General features: G+C 33.8%; 1 long non-coding RNA gene across 2 annotated transcripts in view; it reads right to left on the bottom strand.

Annotated features, from left to right (window-relative positions):
- Positions 1–16,850, bottom strand: part of LOC26527145 — a 45,901-nt gene extending 29,051 nt beyond the window's left edge. For both annotated transcript variants that reach the window (XR_001449391.3, XR_001449392.3), the window contains exons 1-2: positions 16,246–16,850; positions 9,081–9,085 (exon numbers count right to left, since the gene is read on the bottom strand). This is a non-coding gene — a long non-coding RNA (uncharacterized LOC26527145). The remainder of the gene's footprint in view (positions 1–9,080; positions 9,086–16,245) is intronic.
- Between the last annotated feature and the right edge of the window lie 2,550 nt (positions 16,851–19,400).

Raw genomic sequence — 19,400 nt, 5'->3', positions numbered from 1 at the left:
TTTTATATATGTATATAACTCACTTTTATTTGCTTTTGCAAATATACATACATATTTATATACGCTATGTTGTTGACTGTAAAGTTTATCATAATTAATTATAGTTATATTTTAACATGTTCATTGTAAGCTTTTGGGTAAACTATATATATATTTCTACTTAATCATTTTTATTATATTATTAGTAACTAATACAAAACATTTCCACCCCTTATGCATGACAAATAAATTAGAAAATAACTTAACAATTTTGTCTGTCAACTAACTTGTCTGTCCCGAAATTCATTTATGTTTTCAAAAGTCTAAGCTTGATTTTAATTTTTAGTGATAACTATTCGATTTAACATCTTCATTGTAAAGTTTGTGATAATTATTAAGCAACTATATTTTATTTGCATAATTACTTTTTTTTTAATGCTAAATTCATTATATAAACACGGCCGCAATTAAAAATATTTTTATTAAAATTTCCGCAACACTTTTTAGAGCAGAAAATATTTAAAAATCCATTTCAATATAGTGCACATAGCTCTAAGCCGACTTTTATTCGATTTTAATGCTCATTGTTGGAATATGATTATTACAGCGGAGAGTTACGAAAAATGTAATCGAAAAAAAATAAATAAAAATTGTTGCCTGCTGTGAGGCGAGTTTTCAACACATTAAGAGCGAACGAAACGAAACGATCGTAAATAATATGTGAAATATTATTATAGTACGCTTCAAATAACATTTTCATGTTATAATTTTTGGTAGAGTACATATTTCCTGAGCTCCCCAACTATGCGGTGCTGTCATGTCTTTGGATTTGTGATCGCCCGCCTACTTTTTACATCATTTATTATGTGGGCAAAATCGTATAATGGCTGCATTTGGATTTTAAATTACATTTAACTGAGAGGCAATTGAGAAGAGAGAGGGTGCAGAGGGGTAGTTGAACTAGGGATCTATGAAGGGGGATTTAAATCGTTGCATGTTGTGCGTGAGTGTGTGCGTGTATATGTGTGTAAGTACGGCACGCTTCGTTGCATGCCCCTGCGTTTATCGGCTCGCTCAGCTGCAACAGCAACTGCAACTGGAACTACGATTGCATTGAATGATTGAATGATTGAAGGTAGTCACAGCGCAGGCAAGCAGTTAAAATTGATCTCTGATTTAGTGTTTTTTTTTTTTTTTTTTTTTAGTATAATAGATACAGGTAGAGAGGCAACACTTGTAGCTACAATTTGAACTGTAGGCGTTGCTGTCTGCTCGCTGGGCTTTTGAGTGTCAAGAACTAGTCTTGGCCATAAAAGAGAAACCGGCAGCAATGTGCACCAAATGCACCAACAGGCCAAATGTAATTTGATTGTTGTTACTCTGGCTCTTGTTGCAGTTGTTGTTGTTGTTGTTGTTAAAGTTCAACCAGTTTCATGGCTGAGCCAAGTTGAGACTTTTATGGTAACTTGCAGAAATCAGCAAATAAAAAGGCAAAAAAAAACAGAGTTGGCTGTCAATGCGCAGGTTGAAGTCATGGCTAAATACCTAGGCCATGGCATGTCGCTGAAAGGGCGTTTCTACATGCTCTTTGCCAAGAAGTAAAGTCAACAAAATGGAGCAGCGTAAAGTCGTATATGAAGAGCCATAAAGAACCAAAGCTAGTCTTCAGCAAACCAGCTCAGTTTCGCTTCTTTTCGTATGTTTATGTGTGTCTGTCTGTGGGTGTGCTACTATTCTACATAGATCAAATCGAAAAGTTAAGCAAATCGAAACTTCACCTATCTAGACTTCACCTTCCACTAACTATTATGACCTGCTTAACAAAGTCAATAAACCCTTTAATCAACCACTTAATCAAAACCAAACGAGCCACAAACAAGTTTATTATGCTGATCTCCATTATATAAAGCCGGACTCAGCCACTAGAAAATACTCCAAATAGTGAGGACGCGTGCACTCGAGCATTGCGAGGCGAGAATAAATTGTAAAAAAAAGAATAGAATGGCGTATATATAATAATAAACAATAAATATGTAGTATAGCAGCTAGCATAGCGTAGAGCGAGGGCAGTGAGCAGCTTATGTACATAGGTAAGGTAAGTACGAATAAGTACCTACGACAAGGCGAGAGGCGGCGCATCGACTTTCAAACAGAAAGCGCCTATGAACCTGGCAACCGGTTTATTTTTTCAGCTCTCAAAGTACGACTACGAATAGCAAATCCCGAGCTCGAGTATCCATAAAGCAAACAAGCGACAGAAGAAACAGCGACAGCAGCCGAAGCAAAGGGCAGAGCGAGTGTGGAAGATACTTGCACGAAATCGGGTTTTTAGAAGCTGCTGGCTTGGCCGGCCGCAGCGCAGGTAGATGCACCCCAACTTGGCCAGGAGCAGGAAATTGTTGGCCCAGACCAAAGCCACAAGCCAAAGCAATACACATAATGTACGCGCTGCACTGAGAGAAATCACTAACTAAATTGGTTTTGAATGAGTTTACAGAAAAATGTGCAATTTGCAAGGAGAGAAAATTGTGAGAAATATGAAATATGAAAAATATGAAAAAATATTAAAATATTATTGTTAATCGGTTTTGGATAATGCTGAAGTGCTTAAGCATTATCCAAAACCGATTAACAATAATATTTTAATATTTTTTCATATTTTTCATATTTCATATTTCTCACAATTTTCTCACATATCAACATTAATAATGTAATAATTATATTCTTAGTCATATTATGTTTTTGTTATTTTATTTCCTAGACGAATAAGTATAAAATCAAATTTACATATATATGTATATATATATATATAAATAAATATTGTTATTGTATACAAATACATAAATATATGGGATTGTATATAAATAAAAGACATTCTTTTCTTTCCCTCTCTTGATTTTTCGATAAAGCTCAATTTTATTTCGAAATTTCTAATTTTAATTCTGTGTATATTTAAAAATTCTTTAAATTTATTTTTCTTTTTTCATTTAAAAAATTTATTAAGATTTAAATAAAATATTTTAAGAGCATACAAAATATTAGTAAAACCAAATGCAACCAAGCTCATTTCCATTATAGAATATTTCTCAACTTTATGAACCCATTTTCTTTCAGTGTATGCCCACACTAACAATAAGTGTTTGTGTATGAAGCCTTTTTGGTCAAAGGCTTTTGCTGCGCAAAGATCACTAGCAGCAGCAGCAGCGGCAGCAGCAGCAACAATAACCAAGAAGTTGCCCCAAAGTTGGGGCGACGTCTCCAACTCCATTCGTCTACATCATCGTCATTATCATCATTCATTTTTCATTTTTCATTTTTCATGGCTGAGTGCCTGCCATGCAGTTAGCTCTGATTGTTTACAGCTGCCGTCCGTCGTCTGCTTTGTCTGTCTTTGGCCGTCCGCCGTCTGTCGTTGCCAGGGCCCAGTTCCAAGTCCGAGCTTGAGTCTGGGCTTTGAGCACTTAAAAAACAAAAACAGGTTTCGCATTGCGCTCAAGTCTTGCCCCAGAGGCGTCGCGCGCACAGCTGTTGTTCCAGGCCAGGTTCTGAAATTTAATATGCTCTCTACGCAGGATGCAGCCAGACGACGACGACAACGAAGACGACGGCCAACTAACACGGACAGACAACGCACTCAACTGCAGGCCATCGTTGCTGTTAGCCAGGAGCTGTGACTGCAACTGCAACTGCAAATGCTGACTGCGGTTTGACCTAAAACTTTTTGAAGACAAGGCGTCGCGTCGCGTCGAGTCGAGTCGAGTTGTGTCCGTCCGTCATATGAAAATGTTAAAATCTTGCTTTGGGGCCCAAAGCTTTGCTGTTCCGATTTATGTCCCGCCTTTGTTTTGGTTGCGGTTCTCCCTCTCTCTCTCACACCCTCTCTCTCCGTCTCTCTCTGTATCTCCGGTCTGGTGTATTCGTATGAATACACTTGATGATGATATCTTATAAATGTGTCATCATATAGGTAACGGAAATACATAAGAGCTCTTCATATATGATATACATTCGAAGTACTGAGAGTGCATCGATAGTCGTGTCTCGCTAACTGTATTTTGACAAAATTAATCGCTCAGAGACATTTTTATGTTTATTATACAATTGGTATTTTATTAATTCTGTTTATATCTAATATTAAATGTCTTTTACCTAGGAGGTTCTATCGCCTCCTTCTGACTTGAACCATTAATCTTCAGTCGTCAATTTAAAATTGCTGTCTCTTATTTTATTTTGTCTCAATATTATTTTTTATAGTCAATCTTAAATCTAATATGTTCTATATTAATTTTTCGATATTATATATATTTTATATCTTTCGTCTTCCATTTGCCATTTCATTTCATTTTGCATCTACTATCTTCATCTCCTATATACCATTTAATTTCATTTTCCTTCTACTATTTTTTGTCGTTCCTCTTCATCCATCTTTTAATCTTCTACGTTTTACTTTTATCTTTTCCCGGCTCCATTTTCTTCTTTACTTCAATCTTATCTTCTATCTTCAGTATATTTTAAATCTTTTATCATATTGCTATGCATCATATATCTTCAGTATATTCTTCTTCAACACCATATTTTATTTTTATTCGTATATAATGTAGAGTATTTAAACTGAGACTGTCTTTCTTTTTAAAATCCTTTGTTTAATTTTATTTCAATCTCTTTTTTGCTTTGGTGCAACTCATTATTTTGCGGTTGAAGAAGTTCGTTCTGGGTGCTGCGGGACCAAACTTTAGCTCTGGCGTTGAAGTGCATAAATATACAATTTTTTTCTTGTGCTTTTCGTTTTCCTTCTCTTTATTTGTTTCTTGTTTTTTTTTTTTCTGTTTTTAAATTTATTTCTTTACTCTTTTTGTGTAAAACGGTAAACAATATAGCTTTTTGGGTTTTGGCATAATCTCTGGGGTATTAATATGCTATACTATGTATGTATGATCGTTGGCTTAGTCAGATTTCAACGGGTTCTGCTGGTGGGTGAGGTTGAGTTCTGCTGAGTTGAGATGGGATGAGTCGCAAAACGGATTTTCGTTGTGGTCAGCGTGCGGCACTCAGTCACAGAGAATCCGTTACTAACGGTTTATTCTCTCCTTACTCTAAATCGATTTAAAACGCGGCTAAGGAAATGCTCAAAGGGCATCAAATGAGCACACACACATACATACATATAAATATTTATTTATTGATATACGTGTATGTGTGTGTCTCCCCATATGGTCAGCTGTTCAGATTTATTTCAGCTGTCATAGAAGGCTTTTGAAACTCAATTAATCTTAATTAGCTTAGGTTTAATTTGTAGCCTACGCTGGAAAACTTTAATGATTGTTTATTTATAGTTAATTACTGTATTTTGTAGATGTTATTAAAAATAAATAAATGGCAATAAGTGCGAAAGATAGGAAAATAATTAAATTAACTATCAAGCTATAATTTTAAAAGCAAATTAAGTTTTAAATATATATAATTTGTGTTAAAAAATATTATTATAATTTTTTTTATATTTTTTCTTTTGCAATATATTTTTAAATATTAAAAAGATATTATTATAATTTTTTTTTTCTTTTGCAATATATTTTTAAATATTAAAAAAAATATTACAGTTTTATTTAGAATGAAAAATTAACGTTTATAAATTTTTATATATTTTTTAGCTTTGTTTATTTACAGTTTATAGTCAACAAATATCAATTGGCAACAAAACAAAAAACGCAAAGTGCAATGTCAATGGGGCCCAAGTTCAGCTTTGAGCGCAACTTACACAACTTAAAGCCGAACAAAGCAAAATGTCAACAGAGAGACAGATATAGTTCAGAGAAGAGAAGGAGAGAGCATGGGTGTGTGTGTGTGTGTGTGTGTGAGGTGGGCTGAAATCGAAAAGGTGGCCACACCAACAACTAAACGAGACGCCTAATTGAGTTTGTGGGCAAACAGTGTCACCTGCGTCACCTGCATTTGGCTAGACTCGTTGTGCCCAAAATGTTGCATTGAGAAATATTTGTATAGAATTATATAATGATAGATGTGACATATTGATCGATTGAGAAATGCATATTAAGTGCGTTTGCCTGTGGGCAGCCAGACGACGGCGATTCATAGCGACTTTTTATGGCCAAACATTTTGGCTGATGAAGAAGCTTTTTCATTTAGTTGAGCCCACTCAAAAAATGAATATAGAGAAGAACGAGACAGAGAGAGAGAGAGAGAGAGAGATAGAGATAGAGACTGCAGCTGCAGCAACTGGTCCATTGATTAGCTTTGTGTCTGCAGCTGATGATGCGATTGTGCAATTGGCTACAAAGAGTGAGAAAAGGAGAGAGAGAGAGAGAGAGAGAGAGTGGGCGTTCAATAACAACAGCAAATGCAGTTCATTATGTATAATTCATTATAATTTCTTGATTTTCATAAGCTGATTACGAGACAAGTGAAATTGGTTATAATTAAAATTAATTAAGCTGTCAGACAGAATTTAAAAAATACTAAGGAGTCATCGTGCATTGAGGAAGTGCAACAGCAGTAGTCAAGTTTTTAAGTGCACTTATAGAAGTGTGATTAATGAGTAAGATATAATTGTGCTTAAAAAGCAACTCAAATTAGTCATAAAATATTAATAATTATATATTTATAAAAATTTTACTTAATGAAATTCTTTTATTCCTTTGCAGCTCTTTGGCTCTCTTCGAATTCTGTCCACTGTTGCTTAAACTCTTTAAACAGTAAGCTGCTCCCCTGTCTAGACAGCAATGCCATCGTCATAATCATCGTCATTATCATCATCAGCAGCAGCAACAGCAACAGCGCTTAGGTAAATGCTGTCAAGGTATTAACACTTGATTACAAACGTTTTATAAGCAATACAAATAAGTTGGCTAATTACAATAGCCATTCCGTCCGTCCGTCCCTCCCTCCGTTCGCCTATCAAGAAGCTATTTAGCAAAAGTGTAAGTGGTAATTAGAGAAAGAGAAGAAGAGCGAGAGAGAGGGAGGACACACACACACACACATAGTGAGTCAGTAACACGAGAATAGTTGTGTAAATGTCAATGCTTAAAATTTAATTACAGCTGCGATTTCACTTTTTTATAGCTAAACGTTTTTCCTCATAGACTTGACCCAGTTGTCGACAAGTGGCCAAAAAAAACAAAACAAAAAACAAAAAACAAAAACTGAAGAATTCATAATTAGAAAATGAGAATAACATTTGATTATGTGTTAGCAGCTGAAGTTGTTTTTATTGTTGTCGTTCTTCTTGCTCTTTCTAGTTAGTCATCAGCTGACGCCGACGGCGACGCCGACGCAGAAGTTGACGCCCTCATGCGTGTGCGCATATCCGACCAAGACCCAATTCTCAGTGACAAAAGGAAAATTGTTATCAACTTGAACGGGCATATTGAATGACATTTCAGTACCAATTACAATAGACACACACACACCACAACAACAACAATAACAATTAAAAGACTCGTCTAGTTCCTTCGAGCACATCAACAAACATACGCAGCGACCTTAAAGAGACACTCCATGGACGACCATCGGACAGGCCACCTTCGCCGCTTGACAAGTGCCAAACGCCACCCACGGAAATGGGAAAGTTTCGAAGGTCTGGCAAAAATATGTTTTTGTTTTGCCTGACAGCTCTGCCCGTGACAAACCCAAAAAAAAAAACACACACACACACACACACACACACACACATACATACAAGTCAAAGAGTTGACTGTGGGCTGTGCCGAAAATTAAATTCACTTGACGATATATATATATATATAGTCTATGAATGTTATAGTATATCTTTGTGTATGCATAATTATTATAGGTCCGCTCTAATTTTCAATAGATTCTTGACATATTAGCCAAGGTTAGGCTTGGCTAACTTAGATTATATACACATGTAATTTTATAGTTTTTAGCACTAAATTGTAATAAGACTAAGAGCTTATCTTATCACAATTAATATTATCTTCATGTTGAAAATAAAAATTAATTAAAAATTCAATAAATTAAAATATATATTGATTAAATCTTTTGTATTTATATTATTTTTTTTCTTTACTAAATTATTTAATTTTTATTTTGAATTTGATTTTAATTATTTATTTAGTTAGTTTTTTTTAAATAATTATTTTAATGATTTTTTTTTTAATTTTTTGTTTTTTGTTTTTTTTTTTATATTTATGTTTTTTTTTTAATTTGTTTATTTTTTATTTATTTATTTGTCTCCTCTTTTTTTGGCTAATTGGTTATAAATCGAGATCGGATTTAAAAATCAATTTAGGTTTTATTCTCAAATATATTAGAAGCTTTGTCAAAATGTAACAATCTGTTTTTGAGCTAAGTCAATCGAGACTCAACCTGATTGCAGTCTGAGCCATATGAAAAGCTTGGCCAAAATGCTATAAATTGTTTTTAAACTCAACTTGATTTTTATCTGCTATAAAAAAAGTTTGGCTAAAATCTTGCCAAGACAGTTGGCAGAGAAAACCAGCATGATTTCAGTCTGATCTATTTTAAACTGATTCAGCGACTTACTAAGAGACAAACAAAGACCAAAAACACATTTTAAGACTTTCTAATATAATGTTAATCATATAGCTCAATTTATCTTATCTAAAATATATTTGCAGAGTCTTAGTCATATCTTAATTATCTAATTTACTGCCATATCGCAGACAAGGGGAACTTCCACTAGAAATTTGCAAATTGATGAGCTTTACGCCTATCGCTTTTAGCTCAAGACAGTTTTAATTCATTGTGAGTTCATTTCATTTAAATAAATATTGTATATATGAACTTTTTTGCTTAATTTAATAATTATTTTGCTCTATTTCTGTGTGGATGTTGCGCGCCTAATCAATTTCAATCTATTGAAGGCCTAGAGAAGCCTATCGAGGCCTATAACATACCGAAATAGCAACTGACGTAGGCGTCCTAATTGTATTATAACACTTAAGCGAAGGTCATGCGAAAGATGTCGAGCGGCTAAACAGACATCAGCTTTCATCTATGAGTGCTATGAGTGCGGCTAATTGTTGAAACTGTCCAGAGAGTTGATCCACTTTGTGCCTACCTTTTAGGCTCTGACACAATCAGAAAACATTTTGACTCACCGAAACTGCAAAGAGAAATAAATAAAGAAGTGTTTTAGTTTAGTCATGAAGTTTGCACTTAAGCACTATAAATTGTTTATAGACCTGTGATTAAATTATCAATAAAAAACAAAAACATAAGTTGCAAAAGGGAAATGCCAATTACTTATAGATATACATATATAACTGGACAGCGATTGGCAAATGGTATTCACCTTTAAGAAATATATTTTCTAAACTTCAGCTCAAACTCGATTGCTCCAAATGCAAAGAGAACAAAGATTGCAAAAATATAAATTTGAGCATTTTATACACATTAATTCTTATATAACCTTTCTCTTTATGTATACTTTGAACTCTGACTTATAATACCTTGAAATACATGTTTATATAGCCAACAATTCTCCCACAATAAATTAATTGCTTTGCTGCATTTAAACATAATAGAAATCAAACTAGTTTCTGTACATTTGTTTGCTTTTGTCGCTTATCTAGATTAGACTTTCAAATTTTCGTGTTTTTTTTTTTTTTTTTTTTTTTAGTATCAGATATACATATATAGCATTTAACTAATTGCGAATAGTTATCATAGAAGTTGTCAAGATAAGCGAAACTTAAAAATAAAATCGATAAGGAAAAGAGTTAGATGGCTCTAATTGGATATGCTAGACTCCAGGATACCCCGACTGCATTGTAACGTTGCTGTTGTGAGTTCAGGGGTTGGCTTAGAGCAATAGAGAGAGACAAAGATCCAATAATCAGCTCTTACGCCGTTGCATTCCATTTGGTTTCATTTCATTTTTAACTAATATCATAAAAATGAAAGAAGGGAAGCCTCATAATCTCTGGATCGCGTATAGATTCCCATCAGCTTTCATCTATCAATTTCAATCCTTATCAATCTCATATAATCCTCCTACATCAACAGCTGCTTACAGAGCTTAGAGAGATCTCAACATAAACAATATACCCTATATAAACATTTCCCAAAGGGTTCCGACTATAGGAAACAGCAAAGCAACCTCGTCGTTCGTATCGTATTGTAAAATAATGTCGCATTGAGTATCAAATGGCTGGGAAATGAATAGAAATTAAATAGAAATAGAAAAAAAAAATCAAATTAAAAAAAACTGCACTTCCTGTAGAACAAATCACATTGCAATCAGCTGATCATTTTGTATAGCTACACCAAGAAACCCTATATCGCTCCAGCCATACATAAATATATACATATACATATAAATATTCATTTATATATGTATATGCATATGTATATGCAAGTATTTGTTTGTTTGTTTGTATGCCCTAGACATGTGCCGCTAGATTTCTGATAACTGATGCCAACACTTGTGACGCACTTGGATAGGGGAATACGTGACTCTACAATTCCTAAATAGAAGCGAAGAAATATAGAATACAGTAGTTACTCAATATGGGGTAACTCTTATGTGCATCAGCAAATATACAAAATTGCATTAAAACTGTATACAATTTATTAAAATGTTGGATAATAATTTATGACTGACATGACTCATGTCAATGTTATCAAGTTCTGTTTAGCTAGCGATTACTGTTACGCTTCATCTTCATATATATATATATTATATACAAACATGAATCTATCTATTCAGACTCACAAACGTTTCATTCTGCTGCTGCTGCTTGACAACTGATTATTATAGTTTTGTTTTTTTTTTTTTTTTTAATGCGCAAAGCGTATACCGCCGTCTCTCGCTTCCCCTCCCCCTCGCTCTATCATCCTCACGCTGTCTTACTCTAACAATTCCAACACCTTTGTTGAGCAATTTGCGTATCAATGAATTTCGTGTTGTTTTCTCAGTATTATTATCTATACGCTGTCTGTCGCTCTCTCTCCCGCTCTCTCCCTCTACTTCTTCCCTTCCGTCTCTGACTATTACACCTGTTTGCTTAGCTTGCCAATTGCAAGATTCATCCGCCGCTTCGGCGGAATCTGAAATTTGTCATCAAAATTTATGCGGAAGTTCGTGTTTTTATTTTTGGTTTCGCAAGGTTTTTGGGGGTCTCCCTTTGTGATAAGCTTCCAAAACTTTTCTGTGTCAGTTGCCTGGTTAGCGCTGCTCATTGATAAGCTTCACGTCGATTTCCAATTGCTACGAATGACGCTGACATTCCATATCAATTCAATTTGATAAGGCCAAGCCAAATCGTATAGGATCTATCTATAAAATAATATTCCACTTCATATTTATTTTTATGTACCTATAAAAGAGATGTGATGATTGTGTGTATAAGGTGAAAGTATTACGAGGTATGGAAATATTGATAGTACTTGATAGATGTTATAGAGTGGGTAAGTCATCTAGACAGTAGAATAACCTAAAGAGGATAATTGTAAGTAATATGGTTTCAAATAAATCTAAATATTGGTATGGGTTTATTTAAAAGAATTCTCTAGAAAGTAACAAAAAATAGTATTTATAAATCAAAATCTTATTTCAAATATACATTAATCTTAACTTTAAAAACAATCTTATACAGGTTATGTACTAGTCAAGTATTCCCACACCTTTTCCTCGCTGTCAGCGCCTTCAGACGCTATAAAACTCTTATACAGGGTATAAGCTAGTCAGTTCTACCCATGAAAGTCTCAATTTTTTCAAGTTTCCAGCGATTTCTGTGGCTATCAAATGATAGTGCAGCACGCATAATACCTCATGTTTGGTCTCATTCTGCTCGAATACGTTTTTCTTTTATTGGGGGTGCCAAGAACTTTGTTGCCCGAGTTCAGTTTTAGGTTCCTTCTAATCTCGTTCGATAATACACAAACATTTGGGGCGTGTGTGCTGCAGCAGAATATGTAGAATTTTAAAATTAGGCGATCGACTGACTGCGTGTGGATTTTCTAGCGTAAAGATTCTCTATAAAGATTTGTGTGTTATTTCAGATTAACAACATGAATGGCATTGACCTTGCCTGGGTTGGGTGTATTTAAAGCGCTTTCGAAATGTTTGATTGCGATTTGTGTTTCCATCTTATTTAGGGCAAAACTTTAGCAAAACTTTTATGGATCTACCTTATCATATATATATATATTTTTTTTTTTGACCGCGACCTCAAGCAGCTTGGATTTTTTTTAATTTTAAAATTTTTATGTTTTTTTTTTTTTTTTAATTAAATTTTGACCACAATTCATGCAAAAAGCGTATTTGGCTACTCTTCTGGAGGGGCTACGCGCTCGTCTAACGGTACTTTTGGCACCCAAAAATTATAAGAAAAAAAAATATGAAATGAAATGGCGCAAATGCCAAAAAAAAAAAAACCTTAAAAAATCAACAGCAACAACTGCAAAGTAAATACTTATGGTAATAGCATTTGAGGTCCGTTAGGAAACGGAGCAGTTGAGGGGCTCGTATCGTAAGTGGGTTAGCTGCTTCTGCTGCTTCTTCTTCTTCTTTGTTTTTAACTTTATTTTCATCTCTATATGACACTTCAACGGGACCATAAAGAGTTAAAATTAAATATATATGTATATAAACAAATATATAAATATATACATATACAAATCACACCTGAGGGCATGCGAATAGTGGCACTATATATTTGTGTGCGTGCGTGCGTCTGTGCGTCTCTTGCCAAACGAAGTGCAGCAACAACAAAATACAATAATATATTACATTAGAATTTCTAAGCAGGGCAGCATTTGCATAAGCTACTGCGTTTTATAGCAGGCAGACTGCGAGAGAGATTGCTTTTGGCTACATACTTGTATATTTATAAATATTCAATTTACTTTTCCAACGTTTGGAGAGCGCTTGGAGAGCGAAACAGCATGCATAAGCAATTTAAAGATGCGGCTTGGCTGCTGAGTTTTATAGCAGCGAGCTGCGATGCAGACGCTGTCAAATCAGCGATCTTTGTTTGGGAAGAGCCTAAAGGACGAAGATAAATGAGCGAGCGAGAGAGAGCACTCAACTTAAATAAATTCGCCGTTACATAGCGAACATGTTACAGGAAAAAATAATCGTATTTTAATCTGAGTTATATAGCATTAAGCATGGCAATAATCTACAGGCTGCAGATTTAAAGGAAAGAACTTAGCAATAAAAGAATGAGGATGAGAACTAAACAGTCTCTATTTTTAAAAGATAACTATGGGGGAGTATTACAATAAAGGAGCAAAAAACTATCAACAAATAATACTTAAATTATTAAAGGAGTTATCAAACCGACTAAATACTATCAAAGCTATATCTACTCTTAATAGTCTAAATCACCTCAGTGAAATTTAAAACCTATTTTTAAATCAATTTATGGAGCATGTATCGTTTTATAGCAAATGGCCTTGTATATCTCATATGTATCCCTTCATACATCATTTTTTATTAACAAAAATTCAAGGCATAATCAATTAAAAAATTTCCAACCAAAGAGAATATTTTACTAGCGTATTTTATAGCACAGACCTTTTATAGCAGCCAGCTTTTATAGCTAGCATGAAATGGAAAGCTGAGCAAAATCGAAACTCAAACACGTGCTGCAAATCGATTACAAGAAAATAGCGCAACAAATCGCAAAACAAAAAGAAAACAAACTAAGTTTATTAAAAATTCTCTTAAGCAAACAAAGCGTTGATTAGTCTCAAAGGGGGGCCCCAAAAAATGAAAAAAAAAGAATAGCAACAAATGCAGAAAATTTATTAAAAAAAAATAAAATTGGCTTAAATCTAGGTAAAATTTCACTCGTATCGAAACGTCAGCAACTATAACCGAAGATGTTTGCTCTCTTTGTCTTACTGTCAATCTGTCTCTCTCTCTCTTTCGTTCGCCTTCTCTCTCTCTCTCTCTCTATTTCTATCTTTTAACATGACTCGGCTGTTGCTTTGATTAACCCTCGTTTCGATGCTGATTTAAATCTTCTTTGGCAACAAAAGTCTCAGCCCCCTTTTGTTCCCCCCTTTGTTCGCCCCTTTGACTGCTCATTAGTGAGCCGACGAACGGCATTGACAACAATATCGATGCTTTTGTAAATTGATTTTCTTTTTAGGTTCTCTGCGCTCTTCTTTTTTAGTTTTGTGCAAAAGTTTCACCTGCTGCCGGTTCGCTGGCTCGCTGGTTCTTTTATTGATTCACTATAACCACACAAAGTTGAAAAGAATTTCCATGAGTTTTCATCCAAAATTTTTCTATTCAGCGAGTCACCGCCGTGCCACTCAAAAGCCATATACATGTTGGGCCAAAACACAGAACTAATTTGCCAAATGTATTTCAATGGAAAAAGCTGCTTTAAAACCGCAAAAACAGGAGAGCTTTTCCAATCGGATGTCACCGCCCGCAGAATACTCATTCACGACCTTAACGCAGTCAGATCTATTTTTAAATTTGCCATGACCCCAATGATATATGTTAGTTTTACGGGCATCATTGGAGGATAGCTCTAGCTCTAGCTCTAAAACTGTAGAACATATATCCACTATATCATCTTTTAAATCTTTAGACATACAGACGAACACCAATACGGACATTGCCCAAAACTAACATACTCACCTCACTTTCCTGAATGAGTATAAAAACATATATATATTAGTATTTCAACGCTAAATTCAATAAAACTTTGAGTAGGTAAAGTGCTAAATAAATAGGCATAAAATACTGCTTAGAAACAAAACGAAACGAAAAGAATTAAGTAAACAAACATAGTAAAATTGGAAAACTAAGCATAAAGCCGCAACAACTCGCTTATCTGTAAACATCTTACTAATGTCAGCTACTTTTATATAGCTGAACCTTATCGGCCTGGTACGTTTACCTCAAGTGGCGCTACGAATTTCTCAGTTCTGTTTGTTTATAAACAAAGCAAAACACAACAAAAGTTAAGCTATATACATATATGTATATATACTATAGTCGGGTCGGAAATGTGAACGGGCTAATAGATTGAATGAAAGCTCCGGGCACAGATGTTCAGCAATTTGTATTCACAAATATTATTGAGCGCAATCCAACACCTCGCAATTATTTATTGCAAATGTCATCGGACCCAAGAATATTTAATTGATATTATACTTAAAACATCGGTGCTGAGATTTCCGATCAGATTTCTGATTTCGAAACGTGCTATATTTTGGTAAAGGCAGCTCCATAATGCGATGTATATATATAGAAATTAATATAAGTAAATATATATATATATATATGTGTATATATATATATATATATATATATATATATATATATATATATATATTTTTTTTTTTTTTTTTTTTTTTTTTTTGCAATCATAAAAGTTTTAAAAATTAATTTATTGTTACATAAATCATTCACCATAATTCCATCTGATTTTGGCTAAGTGTTTATAGGAGACAGTTTAAATCATTTAATATGTCAAATATGTTTACATATATATATTTGTAAATTTAATTATAATTTATTATCCCAATTTTAAAAATTTTCAACTGGGTTAACTTAAATAAAGCTCAGCTTTTTAGCTCATTTTTATTTATAGAAATATTTCTACATTAAATACTTAATAATTATTATTTTTATCTGTTACTTAATTTTATTTTTGTAATTTATTTTTTATTTTTATCTTTTACTTAGTTTTCTGGTAAGTTTTTTCATTCGATTTAAATATTAAAAAAAAAAAAAAAACTTAATTAAAATTTGTTTAGTTTTTGATGTTTCTATTCAATTGTTAAATTAAATACTACTCCACTTTTCATATATAATAAAATGAAAATAATTAATTTGCAAAGAATAATTTTAATATTCAAATTTTAATTCATTCTACTTTTGTCATTAATTAAAAAATGTACATTATATTTCATCCTTTTCATTTTAATGAATAAGAAATGCAATTAAAAGAGTTTTCGTGCCGCAACTTCATTTCATATGAATACAGAAGGCAAAGCAAAACTCCTTTTATTTCGCACTCGCTCACACTCACAGCACACAGACAATGTCCTGTTTTTTTGTTTGTTTTTTTTTTTTTTTCGAAGAGATGCTGCACAACTCTCCCTGTTCTATGAGCTCAGTTGCAAAAACTCTCTTTCGCTCTCAGCTTTTGACATGAAAAAAAAAAACAGAAAAAAAACTTCATGCAGGGCGCGCAAAAAAAAAAAAAAAACAATTGCTATTTTGTTGTTGTGTTGCCTCTGTGTGTGTGCAAGCCTATGCTGGCCGTAACTGTATTTGTGCTTCTTCTTTACCTTATGTTTATTATTGTTGGTGTTGCTGGTGCTGTTGTCGAAGCCCAAATTCTAATTGGAATCGCTTTAGTAAATTGTTGAAACACTTTTAATTTGTTTTGTTAAACTGTTAAACACTTTGCATTGAATGAATATGAATATTAATTTTGTATGCCGTTAGATTTTTAAAATTATTATTATTTATTTTATTTTTTTAAGCAATTAATTTATATTTGCTTCTTTTCCTCTGAGCGTTTCATTCAACAAATTTTTTCTCGTCGTCGCGTTGTATTTGATTTACCGTTATTAACGAATTTCACTTTCAATTTTTTCTTATGGATTTATTTTTATTTAAATTTTTATTTATTTTTAACTGAAAATATTGCCGCGTTTTATTGCACCGACTCCGATTACGAATAGAACACAAACATCAGCGACTGCAGTTTCTTTTGGGATGCTGCTGCTGCTGCTGCCGCTTCTCTCACAATTGAAATCAACAATGCGCGAACAATGCGAAAACAAATGACAAAAACCTTTTGGGCAACTTGAAAGCGAATTTCAACTTTCCGCTCCACACAACCGCACAGCGCGAAAAAATTTTCTGAACTGAAATCCAATAAGAGTCTGCTGGCAGCAAGCAGCGCAACAGTGACAGCCAGCTGCAAGCGACGGACAAAGGCAACGAAAACGAGTCGAATAGAGTTCGGATAATATACACGAGTACATGCCCTGTAAAATACTAAATGTTGCACGTAAGTAGTTTAAAAATATTGCATGTATAATTTTCGATTGTTTTATTGAAATTTTTATATTATATACGAACATCATCTCATTTATATTATTAATAACATTTAAAATGTGTATATTTCTATATTATATAAATTATCTGCCGACGAATCGTGTATACCCCATATTACTGTATACACTCAGCAGGCAAACGCACGACGACAACAACAATACAAAGTACAGCTCTCAAAAGTAGCAGCAACAACAATATCTGTTTCACTGCAAACACAATGTAGAGAGCGAAGCGAACAAGAGAGATAGAGAGAACGCGCATGTGAGAGCAACGCACTACCACCAACAACAACAGTGGCAAACAAAAAGTAAACACAGTGGAGCAGCATAATTACATATAAGAGCGTAAATACAGAGAGAGCAAGGTAGTGAGCAGCAAAGGTGTACGTGTGGGTGAGCTATCGGCACTGCGTATGTGTGTGTGCCTAAGCGGGCTTTTTGTTGTGGGTTTTGTGACGACATATGTATGTATGTATGTTGATAGAGAGAAAGACGCAGAGTAAATAGCATGGAGTAATGTTAGAAGTTTTGACTGTGGAAAGACAATATTTATGTTAAGTGTGTTTTATCTAGATAAACAGTCATTGAAACAGCCACCCCCAAGAACACATTACTTCGATTTCAACAAACACGAGCCCACATTAAATATATATTACCCCCACTTCACTTTCATAATATCATGCAGATCGATCATGTTGCATGCGGCTCTTAAAACAACCCTCATTGCATGTAATGACAGCACATTAAATTACTTTCAACGAAATGCGAAACACTTCACTCATGATTATCATGCCCGCATATGACCGATGGCCATCGAAATTGCATTGTTACGAACTATGTTTTATTGGCCTTCATTCGAACACTTGAATTTCAACCCCCCGAGTGTTGATAAATTGCCCCGTGACAAATCTGTGCAACCGATCTTGAAATGTAGGAAATCACAGCGATTGACAGTCTGGCAACGCTTTAAGCGCCACTTCAGGGCAAAGTCAAAATGCAAATGCAAAATAATTTCTTTACCGTCGCGACGGTCGCTCTCTTGTTATTGTTGCTATCTCTGTCGTTGCTGGAGAGCATGCAAAGACAGTGTATGCAAACACAATTATGAGCGTGCTCATTCGTTCGCTCCCGCTCGCTCTCTCTCTGTCTGACTGACGCTCTCCAGCTGTTAACAGCGCCGCATGTGGTAGCAATAACAACATGATGTTAAATAACAGTGTCGCTTAACATTCAATGTTGGCAATTAAGGTTTGTTACTCGAGGCAAGATTTTTCATTTATAAATACTAATTAAAAAGAAAATATATTATATTCAATGAAAATGACGTATATATTTTACACAATAATTCGATTAAAGCGTGACATAGAGGAAGTAACCCGGCAGCTGATAATGTACCAACATGAACAAATCTTGCGTTGCGACAATCTGCGGGCATTTGTACTCTTATCAAACACAAAGGAGAAGAAGAAGGGGACAACAACAACAACAAAATGTTTATTCCAATTACAACATACGCAACAGCTGTTGACAACAGGCCAACTGAAAGATCGAGTAAGAAAAACCAGAAAAAAAAAAAAAAAAAAAAAAAAAAAAAGCAAAAACAAAATGAAATGAAAGGAAAGAAAAACAAGAAATCAAAACAAGCTCAACAAATCGAGCACAGACGATGGAAAATGTTGGGGATGTGCTTTGAATAATTACGATCTCTCGATCGGGCCCGGGTGCTAACATACCCAAATCATGGCCAGAACAAATGACATGGAATTGTGTCGATCACGAGCACACGCCCCGAATTGTCAACATCGTTCAACAGGATTGTTGAACTAATTTTTATAGCCATTCTGATAGCGATCAAAATGATGAAGTTTCTGGTGGGAAAACAGGTGCAGCGGAATGAAGAAGGTATATTAATGAAAGTTGTAGTAAAAACAATGTGACGCTGTAAAGAAAATGTTAAGAAATATATAATTATAATAGCAGCTGTTTGACCCATCAGGCAAATTGAGTTTACTACCTCTATTGGGTGGTTTTTCTGACTTTGTGTTAGACTTTGCTTTCCATTTATTTTCTTATTATTATTATTATTTTTTTTTTTTTTTTTAATATTATTTAAACTTTTTTTGGCCAAAATAGAATTTTAATTAATTTACTTAAAGAAAAATGTATTAAATTATTATTTATTAATTATTAATTAAATTATTATTTTTTAATTGCATTTTGTTCCAAACGCCTTAAACTAAATAGAAAATTAAATAGAAATAAATAAATTAAGTACATTTTTTATGATTAAAATAAGAATAAAATTAAATAATTTTAATAAAATTAATTTAAATTGGTTTATTTATTTTTATAGCTACATTTTTTTGATCAATATAAAT

The sequence above is a fragment of the Drosophila mojavensis genome, unplaced genomic scaffold (assembly GCF_018153725.1).
Source record: "Drosophila mojavensis isolate 15081-1352.22 unplaced genomic scaffold, ASM1815372v1 contig_36, whole genome shotgun sequence".
Taxonomy (NCBI): domain Eukaryota; kingdom Metazoa; phylum Arthropoda; class Insecta; order Diptera; family Drosophilidae; genus Drosophila; species Drosophila mojavensis.
Note: the sequence above shows the minus strand (reverse complement) of the source record. Positions and strands in the feature narration are given on the sequence as shown.